The 13,054-nt window shown below is 38.4% G+C and overlaps 1 long non-coding RNA gene across 2 annotated transcripts in view; it reads left to right on the forward strand.

Annotated features, from left to right (window-relative positions):
- The first annotated feature begins 1,811 nt into the window (after nt 1-1,811).
- The window catches only part of LOC137141335 (uncharacterized), a 92,127-nt gene continuing 80,884 nt past the window's right edge, over nt 1,812-13,054 (forward strand). For both annotated transcript variants that reach the window (XR_010916584.1, XR_010916585.1), the window contains exons 1-3: nt 1,812-1,918; nt 9,716-9,815; nt 10,612-10,677. This is a non-coding gene — a long non-coding RNA (uncharacterized lncRNA). The remainder of the gene's footprint in view (nt 1,919-9,715; nt 9,816-10,611; nt 10,678-13,054) is intronic.

A 13,054-nucleotide genomic window follows, 5' to 3' on the forward strand; every position in this document is an offset into this window, starting at 1 on the left:
TACTGTGAGAAACCGTATCAAAAGCTTTGCTAAAGTCAAGGTATATCACATCCACCGCCTTCCCCACATCCACAGAGCCAGTCACCTCATCATAGAAAGCAATCAGGTTGGTCAGGCATGACTTTCCCTTGGTGAATCCGTGTTGACTGTTTCTGATCACCTTCCTCTCTTCCAAGTGCCTTAAAATGGATTCCTTAAGGACCTGCTCCATGATCTTTCCAGGGATTGAGGTGAGGCTGACCGGTCTGTAGTTCCCCGGATCCTCTTTCCTCCCTTTTTTGAAGATGGGCACTATATTTGCTTTTTTCCAGTCCTCAGGGACCTCCCCCTGTTGCCACGAGCTTTCAAAGATAATAGCCAATGGCTCTGAAATCACCTCAGCCAACTCCCTCAGCACCCTCGGGTGCATTGCATCCGGCCCCATGGACTTGTGAATGTCCAATCCTTCCAAATAGTCTTGAACCTGTTCCTTCAGCACTGCGGGATGTTTGCCTCCTTCCCATTCTGTGCCACCCAGTACAGCAGTCTGGGAGCTGATCTTGTCTGTGAAGACAGAGGCAAAAAAGGCATTGAGTACCTCAGCTTTCTCCACATCCTCCGTCACTAGGTCGCCCCCTCTTTCTTTAAGGGGCCTACACTTTCCCGAATCTTCCTCTTGTTGGCAACATGCCTGTAGAAACCCTTTTTGTTCCCCTTCACGTCCCTTGCTAGCTGCAACTCCAATTGCGCTTTGGCCTTCCTCATTTCATTCCTGCACGTTCGAGCAGTGTTTATATAATCCTCCCTAGTCATCTGACCAAGCTTCCACTTCTTGTAAGCTTCTTTTTTGCGTTTAAGTTCGCCAAAGACTTCTTTGTTAAGCCAAGCTGGACGCCTACCATATTTGCTATTCTTTCTGCACATCGGGATGGTTTGCTCTTGTGCCCTCAATAAGGTCTCCTTAAAATACAGCCAGCTCTCTTGGGTTCCTTTCCCCCTCATATTAGCCTCCCAGGGAATCCTGCCCATCAGTTCCCTTAGGGAATCAAAGTCCGCTTTTCTGAAGTCCATGGTCCGTATCCTGCTGTTCCCCTTTCTTCCTTTCATCAGGATCCTGAACTCGACCATCTCATGTTTAACCTCTCTCTGCCTCAGTTTGCCCATTTCTAAACTGGAGATATTCTAAACTGGATAGAAATGTTCTGAGAAGAACTGGTGACAGTTTTTGACTGAAGACTTTTTCACAGAAAAATTCAGATTCTGGTCAACCAAAATATTTTGTGAATTTGTGCTGATTCTGGAAAATTGTTTCAGTTTGGAAAAAAAAAATGGGAATGTTTACACAAACCATTTTGACATTAATGAAATGTCTTCTTTAGATTTTTCCAGCCAATTTTCTACACCAGAGGAGGAAGAGAAGGAGGTGCTGGGGCTCTCCTTACAACTTTTGTCTAGTGGTTAGGGCATGTGTCCCTCCCCAATTCCCAGGTGAGTGCCTTAGCCACCAGGTTATAGAATCATTTTCTGTCTCTGGCCTGATACATATTTAAGTATTTTGTACAAAGTGGAACAGCTTCAGTAGGAGAGACTGAGAGAGACCCACTGATAGCCTGGTGGTTAACCTGGGTTCAAATCTCTGCTTCAGAACAGGCATTTAAACCTGTGTCTCCCACATCCCAGCTAAGTTTGTGAATCTAGCTCTTCATTTTCTTTGCCTAATTAAAAAGAAAAAGAAAAATAATTTTGTGAACTTTTTTGATTCAATGAGAACTCCAAAAAATTTCAGTTTTAGTTCAACCCAAACTGATTTTTTAAATGTTTTTTTTTTCCAGAACAGCCAGTGAACAGAAAAATCAGTTATTTGCTCAGCTCTAATTGTGAGGGTTAATTAATGTTTGGAAAATATTTTGGGAAGCTGGATGAAGTAAGAGTAACGTATGTAAGTAACAGTAATGTAAGATAAAAAAAGGAATGGCCTTTAAAATGCATGCCGGGGTTCTTTATTTCTTTGTGCAGACACATTTTATTTTGTGAATCTCCACCTAGCCTCAAATTTCATAATGAATTCTAGATCAGATTCCTCTAGTATGCCAGTTTGGAATAAAGGCTTGTCTACACTTAAAGCACTTCAGTGACACAACTGTGCCGCTGTAACACTTCAGTATAGACACTACCTAGGCTGACAGGAGGTGTTCTCTCATATGTGTAGATGATCTACCTCCTCAAGAGGTGGTAGCAAGGTCGATGGAAGAATTCTTCTGTCAACCTAGCGCGGTCTACACAGGCTCTTAAATCATCTTAATTTCATCACTCAGGGGAATGGATTTTTCACACCCCTGAATGACATAGTTATGCCAACTTAATATTCTAAAGTAGGCCAGGCCTTAGTCTTCTGAAAGCAATGGGGTTATATTGGTGTCAAGCTTCTATGAGTGAAGATAGAATCTGGCCTTTTTATAGGACAAGATTATTTTTAACTGTTCTGTATGCTGAGATCTATTTTCCTGCAAGATGAAATGTTAGGATACTTAAAGGCGTGTCTGGCGAATGCCAGCATTCCATGTGTTAAAGATAATATATAGCTCTTACAACTTTCATTTAGAATTATATTTCTAAGGGCAAGTTTGGCAGTCTGCAAAATTGGGCATAGATATCATAGGTTATACAGCACCTGATACTTTTTTTTTTTTTAAATAACGTATTAAATACTAGGAGGCAAGGGTGAAGAAAAATCACCTCGTGCTATGCATCAGAGAGTTAAAAAAATCATTCAGCTGGATTCAGTAGTGAGAAGCTTGGGATGGCCTTAATTTGGGAGATTAATACTGTTGGTTGTTTAACTAAGGTGACAAGATATCCTCATTTTATAGGGACAGTCCTGATATTTGGGGCTTTGTCTTATATAGACACCCATTACTCCCCACCCCTTGTCCCAATTTTTCACATTGGGTATCTGGTCACCCTATGTGTAACAGAGAGTGAATGAACATGAACTTGATTTGTTTACTTTGGTGAGAGGGGGCTGCCTCAGTTAATCTACAGGCCACCTTTAGGATTTACTGATTCATATACAATAAGGTGAAACTGACACACGGCCTTGATTTAGTTTAAAGGAGCATTACATGCTGATGTTGTATTAACCAAGATTCAGGCCAAAATATAATTTCAGTATAAATAAATGGTGAAAACCTTTAATACACAGGTGCATCAATTACATTGCTGTTTTAGTCCATAGTATGTATCCTTAATATGAAATCCTACTTTTCACATAATGTAATAACAATATGGGAGTTGCATGGTGATTGGTATTATAAAATGTATAGTAAGATAAATGCTGTTATTATGGAAATCCTATTAGCAAGTCTCTATGTACTGTACATGCAGCACAGATTTATTAACATACTCTCCTGTAGTTACTTTCTTGAAAACAGTTTTACCTCCTATGAAATACTGTGCAATAATGTCATTAATAAACGTATCTAATTGCCGCATATAACTGCAAAAGCCTGAATGGCTTGAAATGGATTTCATGAGAAGCAGGATTATTGCAATGGACGTATTGAACAACATATATAGCACATCCCTCATTCTTTGTACTTCAGTATGTCAAAAGACAGATCATTAAGTGCATAGTCAGACAGTTAGGTTAATGAAAAAAGCTAGCCTTTTTATAAAGAGCTGTCAGTAGATGGCAATGTGACTATTTTATGCAGAATTTTCATTCCATATGTAGCTAACAACTTGCAATCATTTGCCTTTGCTGCTTAAATTACTGTAATTTAAAAAAAAAAAAAAAAAAAAAAAAAAAAAAAAAAAAAAGCTTTTAGAGCCCTTTTAAACTATTCTTTAAATAATTGATAGTTACAAATGGAAATCTTAGTCCAGAATCTCCAAAAGTGATCAAAGTTATTTTAATTTTTTACTGGTCAGGGTTGAATAAAATGTCACATATTGTGCCATAAATAAGCAGGGAATTATTGTTCTGGTATCTGATGGTGCAGCAGATTTAGTAAACCCAAACTTTTGTCTATGTAGACACTGTGGGCACAATTCATTTGAAAGTGTGATATTTATAATGAGCAGCATAAGGATAATAAATAAATAAATATATTTTCTTGTTGTCCATAATACAACCAGCACAAAGCCCCTTAATAACTTCTGCTCATCTCTTTACTTCAATGGGGCTCTTCTCTCTGGCTCTAAATAGAAGGGGGAACACAAAGCTCGTCATCTGGAGCTATATTCTATACTACTGTAATAAGAGATTAAAAACAACAATGTACACACACACGCATCTAATTGAATTGTTTATTCTATTGGTTTGTCCTAATATTTTCTTTTGACCTTTTAGATTTTCAAATACATTTTTTTATACAACTATCTATGACCCAATTGAATACAATTGTATCTAATGTTAAAAAAACAACTATAGTTCTGAGACTATACTTATTCATCAAAAGACACATTTATGAATGTGCTGGTGCCCACATTGTCTAATGGTAGTAGGCCTCAGAAATGCTGACTGCTGTTAGAATTTAACTGCCTTGGTATTACATAAGCTCATATGTTTTGGGAGTGCCCCTTTGGCAAGAATTTCTGGTATGAGGTGGGTCAAAGGACCAATTTGATGCTGAATTGGAGGCCCCCTTCAATTTCATTCTTGGAAATAGTCACACATGCACAACTGGCTGGAAAACCATACCCAAAGAATAGTTATCAATGGTTCACAATCAAATTGGAAGGGCATTTCAAGTGAGGTCCTATAGAGATCTGTCCCGGATCTGGTTCTGTTCAATATCGTCATAAATTATTTGGAAAATGGCATAGAGAGTATACTTAATAAGTTCGAGCTTGATACCAAGCGGGGGTTGCCAAGGCAGGATGAGAATTCAAAATGATCTTGAGAAACTGGAGAAATGATCTGAAATAAGTAGGATGTAATTCAGTAAGGACAAGTGAAAAGTACAACATTTATGAAGGAATAACAATTTGTCGAAATACAAAATGGGAAATAGCTGCTTAGGCAGGCATATTGCAGAAAAGGGTTAAGCTGACCACAACTAAATATGAGTCAACAATGTAATACCGTTGCAGAACAAACAAACCATCATTTTGGGATGTATTAGCAGAAGTGTTGTAAGCAAGACTCTATTCAGCACTGATAAGGCCTCAACTGGAATACTGTGTCTGGTTCTGGGCACAACACTTTGAGAAAGATGTGGACAAATCGGAGAAAGTCCAGATGAGAGCAACAAAAATGATTAAAGGTCTAGAAAACATGACCTACAAGGAAAGATTGAAAATATTGTGTGTATTTAGTCTGGAGAAGAGAAGACTGAGAAGAGGGATGAGGGACATAAATCTTCAAGTATGTAAAAGGTTGTTATAAAGAGGAGGGTGATAAATTGTTCTCCTTAACCATTGAGGACAGGACACAAAGTAATGGGCTTAAATAGCAGCAAAGGAGATTTAGGTTAGACATTAAGAAAAAGCCTCCTAACTGTAATGGTATTTAAGCACTGAAACAAATTACCTATGGAGCTTGTAGACTCTCCGTCACTGGAGGTTTTTAAGAACAGGTTAGACAAACACCTGTCAGGGATTGTCTAGATAATACTTAGTCCTGCCTCAGTGCAAGGAACTGGACTAGATGATCTATTGAGGTCCCTTACATTTCTATGGTACTCTGATTCCTGATATCTGGCAATTATCTGGTAATGAAGCGGCGTGATTCCAACATGCAGCTTTGGTCGCCAAAAAATTAATCCTGCAAAAATTAAAAAGTCAATCCCCACCGAATATTGGTTCCTGGCTCAGTGATTTGATTGACCTCACAAACAAATGGCTGGCATTTCGCAGAAAGGGAACGCCCAAAAAATTCAAAGCAATTTGGGCTGACTTTTTTGGAGGTCTGCGATTAATGTAGACCATGAAGATAGATATGTTGCTTCTCCTCCACTCACTTTATCCTAATCCTCCTTATTTACTTTGTGTATTATGGTGAATCTGGTATTTTGATATATTTGTTGTATTTGTAAAAATTAAAAATAAATGATAAAGCTTTTTCTCAGTAAAATTGGAAAAACAATGACACACTTCTGAACAGTGTTAACCAATTTATTATCTTTATTTTGCTAGCTAATTTTTAAAAAATAAAGAGCAAAATCTTGATCTCTGCCAAACAAAGGAAAATAATGTTGAAGTCTTTTGTTGCCATACAAACAGCCAGGCAGAATGCCTCCTTGGTATATGAAAATACATGAGGATATGCCCAAACATGTCCTATTCTCCACATTCACCATTGGAGTAAGTAGGAACATCTCCACTGATTTAGGTGGAGTGGCATTAATTTTGCTATTGGTCAATTTGATCCCATTTCTGCATGTGTTTATGGTCTGCAGGCTAACAATTACTATGCCATCAGCAACAAATGGTAATTGAATCAATATGTGCTTTTCTCTTTGAAAAAAAACAACTATTAGATAGGATTAATGATAATACTAATTTAGTATAGATACAACACTCAAGCTTCAGGGAAACCTCTTATTATTTCCCCCATATTCTCATGTATGTTGTGCAGTGCATAGCATACTGCAATAATATGAATAGCATTATATGCACTGGAGTAAAAATTGCTTTGTAGGCAGTGACCACTTGCTTTCCGTTGGCCAAACGCACATTCTACCACCATCCTGCATCTGCACAGTGTGTAATTAAATATTCTGTCTGTAATTAAAACTCCTCTCACTTTTGGCTAGGACTTCATGAGCTAGAGTAGTAGGGGTTAGGCTGGGCCTCCCAAAATAACAGTGGGCATAGACACATGATTGATATCCATATTATTGGATGAGAATGAATTCTAAGCTTGTCCAAACTTGAAACATTTGATAACATTGAAACATCTCTGGAATACCCTGGCATTATGCACCCTGCTGGTTCATCCCATGTTTGTGTTCATGAACCTTCCTCTTCGGTCAACCAAAGCTTGCATACTGAGTGAGAAGTATCCTTTCAAGTTTATGTATTCATGTGCACCTTACAGGGAGGATGGGGAGAGCAGACAAAGGGCACATATGTATCATCACTGACCCCAGCACAGTTCAGGGAGCTCATTTACTCAAAGCCTACTATTATTTCAGGGACATTCACAATCATCACCATCTGTGGGTATACCACAGCAATAAATACGTTGCAGTATTTACTACCATTACCACAACACCAACAGCTGATTTGCGACAACCAAACTGATTAGCCGTTGACCTGTAGCAATCTGGGGTAGCCAGGTTCCAGATGACAATAGCACCCTGCTTCTGGATTGGTATGGCCTCCATCATCTGTGTGTCCTAACACTGGAGGGTTGGAGTAACTTTCTCACACAGCTCCAGGAGTGTGGCCCTCCTCACACAGAAGTTCTGGACCCGCTGTTGACATCACAGGTCTGCATGACAATATAGTCCCACCACTCTGTGCTTGTGGTCCTCTTCCAGAACCACCGGTGAGCAAAGAGGGATTCCTCAGCTATTAAAACGTGCATCAGCTATCTCCACTCCACCATGTCTTCATGCACCATGCATGATCTCCTTCTCAGGGTGGCAAGCCACTGCTAAAATGCCCTCCATCATGTTCCATGCCCTGCTTCTACCTCCTGGTTCTGAAATGAGTAACATTAATGCCAGAAGGTGCAACAGGTAATTGCCCAAAGTTGGATCTAGGCCTTGTCATCAGTTAGAAAGGATTCTGCAAACAGAAATCTAGAGCATGACAGACTGGAAGGGTATTGCTTTACTAAATTGGCCAGCTAACAGTACTGCTGCACATGCAACCAGGAAGGACAGACGTTCTCCCATAAAATACAGCCAAAGAATTCCTAAAGCAGTGCACCTTAGCACAGTTCTAAGAAGCATGGGATATACCTCCAGAAGTCTTAACACTTCACATGAGTACAGCATCAGTGTGGATACAGCAGCTCAGGTATAGCCTTGCAGTGTGAATGCTTAGACTGGGTACTGATCGCCCAGGTTAATTCTGCAGTGAAGACATACCTTAACTTATAAAGTTTAGGAAGAAATTTGCATTATGGGGAGGTTATTCCATAATTGTCCATGATGTAGATTCTTATACTTCTTCTGAAGCATCTTGTTCTGGCCACTATCAGCAAGCAGAGACTGGACTAGAAGGACCACCTGTTAATATGTTATGGCAATTCTGAGCCCTTCACAGAGGCGGAACAGTGTGTACCATAGGGTGGTTTCTCCTTGGCATGAGTGGTTAAGTGATATTCAGGCCCTTGCTGGGTTGTTGTAATAGGAGGACAAATTAATTTTATGAGTCATATTTCTTTAGTGAAATGTTTATTTGCAAATAATTTATATAATGTCCTGTTTCCTTGCACAAACAGCAACAGGCAATTCCCTTGGGCACAGTTTCCAAGCCTTCCTCTACAGAGAGTCCTGTGCCCAAAGGAGCTCTGTCTTTGCTCCTTCACAGGGCCACGTTCATGACTGCTTCTCTGGTTTTCTGATTGCTTTCTAGTTGTTTTCTGCCTCTCAGACCCACCCAAACTTAGGTGCAATCAAATAATGCCCCAGCCCCTGTGTTTACAATCAGTCCCCAGGGAAACCACCCAACCTTTTTATTCTCCCTCAGTTAGTTCTTGCTCAAGCCTTCCCATGTACCTTTGGCAGTAGCTTCTATTATTTTGTTATCTTACTCCATTAAGGAGCTGAATTTTTGCTTCCATTTAGCCTGAAGGAAGGGTGGTTAGCACATCCAATAACTTTTGAACTCTATGATTGCTTACATATCAAAGACACACTTGCTGGCAGCCATTAACAACTTTTGACATTAACAGTGTGTTGTAGCAGCATGCTACATAGTAGCTTTTGATCAGAAGAACATCTGGCTAAAAGCTGTGTGGTATTTTAAATGTCATATTTTTGGTTAATAATTTCAATAAAATAGAATCTTTCATTGCCAGATTCTGAAAAAATAGAGAAAAATATTGTCTTCTAGGATGCTTTAAAATAGGGTTGGAAATTTTAAAACCCATTGAGGTTTTTTGAATTAAAAAACCCTCTGCCCCAAAAACCCTGGGTTATGGCCTTTATCTATAGCTTGACATACAGCATCTCCATCTACCAGGGTCCCTTACAGATGCGTCTGAGAAATCCTGTCCTAAAAAATGATACCTTTCTAATTATTCTTTAATTTTGTGTCCAATCACTTGATTTTACATTCACAACTTTTAAAAGGCAAGTACTGTTTATTATTAAACCATATGAAATATGGTTCTGCCTTATTAATGTTTCCTATTTATATATAAAGGCAATACAGTAAGTTGCTTGCTGTGCCTGGCAAATTTAGGAAGGAAAATTAAAATATGGTATTTCATTTGTCCCCATTATACTTCTCCATAGTCAATCTTGTCAGCTATTTTATTTTGCTAAAAATGTCCCCATAGTAACCATAAAAAGGCCCCCGTTGACCCCACTTCCTTAATTGTCTCATGAGAGCAATCATAAAGCATACATTCACTCCTTCTGTGGCAAATTAATTTAAGTCTCATATATAATTTGGGCATTCGGAATGTCTGAAGAGTTGGATGTGAACTCCTTCTAGATTACGAGCAGTTGAAGTTTGTGTCATATGTCATACCAGAGCTCGTTTTCCCTAGATTTGCAATAGGATTTCTGATTTAACCTTTACACTTAGTCATAAGACATTAATTATTTTCCAGACTTCAAGTGAGACACTGTTATAAAAATGATCAAGATTCAAAAGGAAAGCCTCATTTTACATTGAACTTATTTTGACTTCTAATTGCAGCAGAGGAAAAGGTACATCAGTGCTTATTTATTCTCAAAAATGCCGCTGGCAAGTTTAGCAATGGAAGAATGTATATTTGTTCCCCATCACCCATTCATATACATTTTGTATAGTCACTGACCCAGATCCTCCAAAATGTCCAAACTGTGCTCAGCAAAAATCCTGGGGCATTGGCAAAGGTGGTTTTACCACAACTTTGCAACTCCTTCACTGAGTTGATTGGTACCAACTTTCACTTGCAAGAGTGAATAGCTTTATTGACATTTAACTTACATTAGGTGTACCCATTCCTCAGATGAGGAGTTATTCTAGGAATTAGAGTACATATGTAAATGTTACAATGAAAAAAAGGCATGAGTTGGTTGACTGTCTGCCTAGGAGACCCCCAGTGGTTAAATCCTGAGCTTGTATTTTAGACTGTCTCCCCTCAGGACAGATTGTAAAGAAAGGGAAATACCATGGTATGGATAGTTACTATTTTCCTCACTTAAAGCAGGCTTTATGGTAGCCTTGAGGTAAGAAAATTGACATCACTCTGTTTGTGACGGTTGGCAGGAAGAATGTACACCATGAAAACCTGACTTTTTTTTGTGAGGATTTATTTTAAGTGAACTAAAATGGTGGCTGGTTTTTCTAATAGGTAATTTTATTAATAAAATAATCTTAATGTTTACATTATACTGCTTAAATTTGCTGTTCCTTTTCAATTCTTGTATCACTGAATGTATAAACATTTTTCTTAAATAAATCTCACTTTGCATTTACTAATAAAATTCACATCTCCAAACTGTGTTGCCATTTCTTTAGCTGGCCATCAGCCTTGTGTGAAGCTACTTCCAACTTCTGCATAACATCAAGCTACAAGATATTCAGGTAACTTGCTTTCCTTAAAATAATGATTTAAAGTATTTCACACTGAGCTGGACCAGTGATTTTAAAAATACTCAATGGGGAAGATACTTTGACATTTGGAATGATAAATCTGTCTGAAATTATTCACAATGAAAACCCAAACATTGGGCAACTCATCTGATTCTTTTATTCTTCTTTTTCTTCTTCTTCCTTTTTTTTTTTTTTTTTTTAAAACAAATTCAGCAATCAGGGGAGGTAAATGAAGAGTCTGCCAAGGATTATGAACTTGGGCTGTCTTCTGGTTTGCAACAAAAGTAAAATGTACAGCTTCTCAAGTTCACTTTTACATAAAACCAGGGAAAACTCTACATCACTTTTAAAAGGGTTTTGAATCTGAAACTCAGGAGGTACTAATCCATGTGGATTGAAACCAGATAATTTATTCTTTGCAGCCCTCCCTCTATCTCTTGAAAAGAAAGTGACTGATTTTCCAGACTGACTGATTTAATTCTATCCTAGGTAGAATAAAATGGGTAACACACTGAATTTATGAGACTTTATCCTCTGGGAATGATGCCAGGGATTTTTTTCCATATAAATGGGCATGTGGTTATTTTGGAGGCACTGTGGGAGACTGCAATGTTAATGTTGGACTAACTGTATATTTGGCAGACAGTAAGTAATGGAAATAAAGCATTTTTTTAAGGATATGAGACTAAAGGCATGTCATCACGAACAGTTAGGGTGTGGCAAGCTGACGTAAATGTACAGTGCTCCAGAGTGCTGTGTACTAACCGTCGATCTGCTGCTGTACAGTGGAAGTTCCCTAGTGCCCATTGAAATACTGCAGATTAAAACAGCAGTACATTAATGTGTGCTAGGAAAATTTTATTGCACAGCAGCAGGGTCCACATGGACAGTTAGCGCACGACACGCTGGAGTGCAGTAGATTTACACCCCAACTACTACTCATTTAGACAAGTCCTTAAGAACCAGTTCATGGGTCTGATGTGGTAAACGTTACCTATGGGAAACTTTACACATCTGAGTAGTCCCATTGAGTTCACGTGCATAAAGTTATTACATGCAGTGTAAGTTATTACATGCAGGACACGAGCCAGTATTTGTTCCATTTTTAAATGATACAAAAATTTCACCATAGTGGTCCCAATTGAGTCAGTAGTAGGAGAAGATTTGGGTTCATTGGAGGGCAAGATACTACACGTGATAAGAGTGCTAGCTTGTCTCAGTTTTTAAAACACCTTATCATCAGGCAACCTTAAGCATCTGAATATCTTCAGATATAATCAGTCCCTGTACATTGTGTTTTTATAATGCTGGGGATTTTTTAATTAGAAGATGTATTTGACACACGTAATCCAATACTCCCAGTAAATCCTCACATTAAAAGTTTTAATAGCAATCATGCAGAAAATATTTAAATATGACAACTTCTCTTTAATTATCATAAAATTGTATTATGATAAAAGCAAAATGCTGGTCCAAGAAATTCAGACAACGAGCCTATGTATAATTATGCAAACACACACTGCAGAAATTGCATGCAGAAACATGTAAGAAAAACAAAAAAGCTTTCATTAGGAAATCACACATCTCCACTCTCATGTTTGAGTTGGGAGATTAAAGATCTTTCCTTTCCAGAAATTGTCTGATTTTTGTTTTGTCACAGGTAAAAATCAAACGATTCCCATTAATTTCAATATGCATTTTAGCTATCTGAAGAGGAGGGCTTTTTTGTTTCTTTCTAGTTAAAGATTTCAGTATTTTGCAGTGTTTGAAGTTAAGGAGTGAGAGATGCAAAAGGAGAGAAGGGAAAAGGAAAGAACTACACTGTGAAACCACATGCAAATCCAAATGCATTTTCTTTGATCTTATATGAAAAATATTGTAGACTTCTGAAGGCTAAAAATGTCACAGATAAAATCAGCAACCTTCCTAATAGTAGGCACTGCTTTCATCAGTTTCCTGATTCACTAGTATTGTGACTTAAGGTCTTCCAGTTCTGAAACTTGATTTCATCATTTACATATTTAGTCCAACAGGCGTTAGATCTTGCCATTTCTTCCGTTGCTTTTTAGTCTTCAGATCTATCACTTAATGGGCAGAGAAGAGATATATAACATCTGAAGATGTGCTTAGAGGAGGAATGGGAGAACTTCATTTTTTATTAGCTTTTGACAGCAAGCAAGCTGATACTTCAGTAAATCAACCCAGTGAGTAAACAGCTAATATAGATCTCTCATTGCTTGGAGGAGCTTGGAATATTCTTCATAGTGTTCAGATTTCAAAGGTTGAATTCTGAGATCTATATTCTGCCGGGTCTGTGGATCACTGGTGTTCCACAGAGAGCTGGCGGGTCCTGGAGTGGCCCCGATGG

This window comes from Emydura macquarii, unplaced genomic scaffold, assembly GCF_026122565.2.
Source record: "Emydura macquarii macquarii isolate MOO-44397 ecotype Brisbane River unplaced genomic scaffold, CSIRO-AGI_Emac_v2 contig_3044, whole genome shotgun sequence".
Taxonomy (NCBI): Eukaryota; Metazoa; Chordata; order Testudines; family Chelidae; genus Emydura; species Emydura macquarii.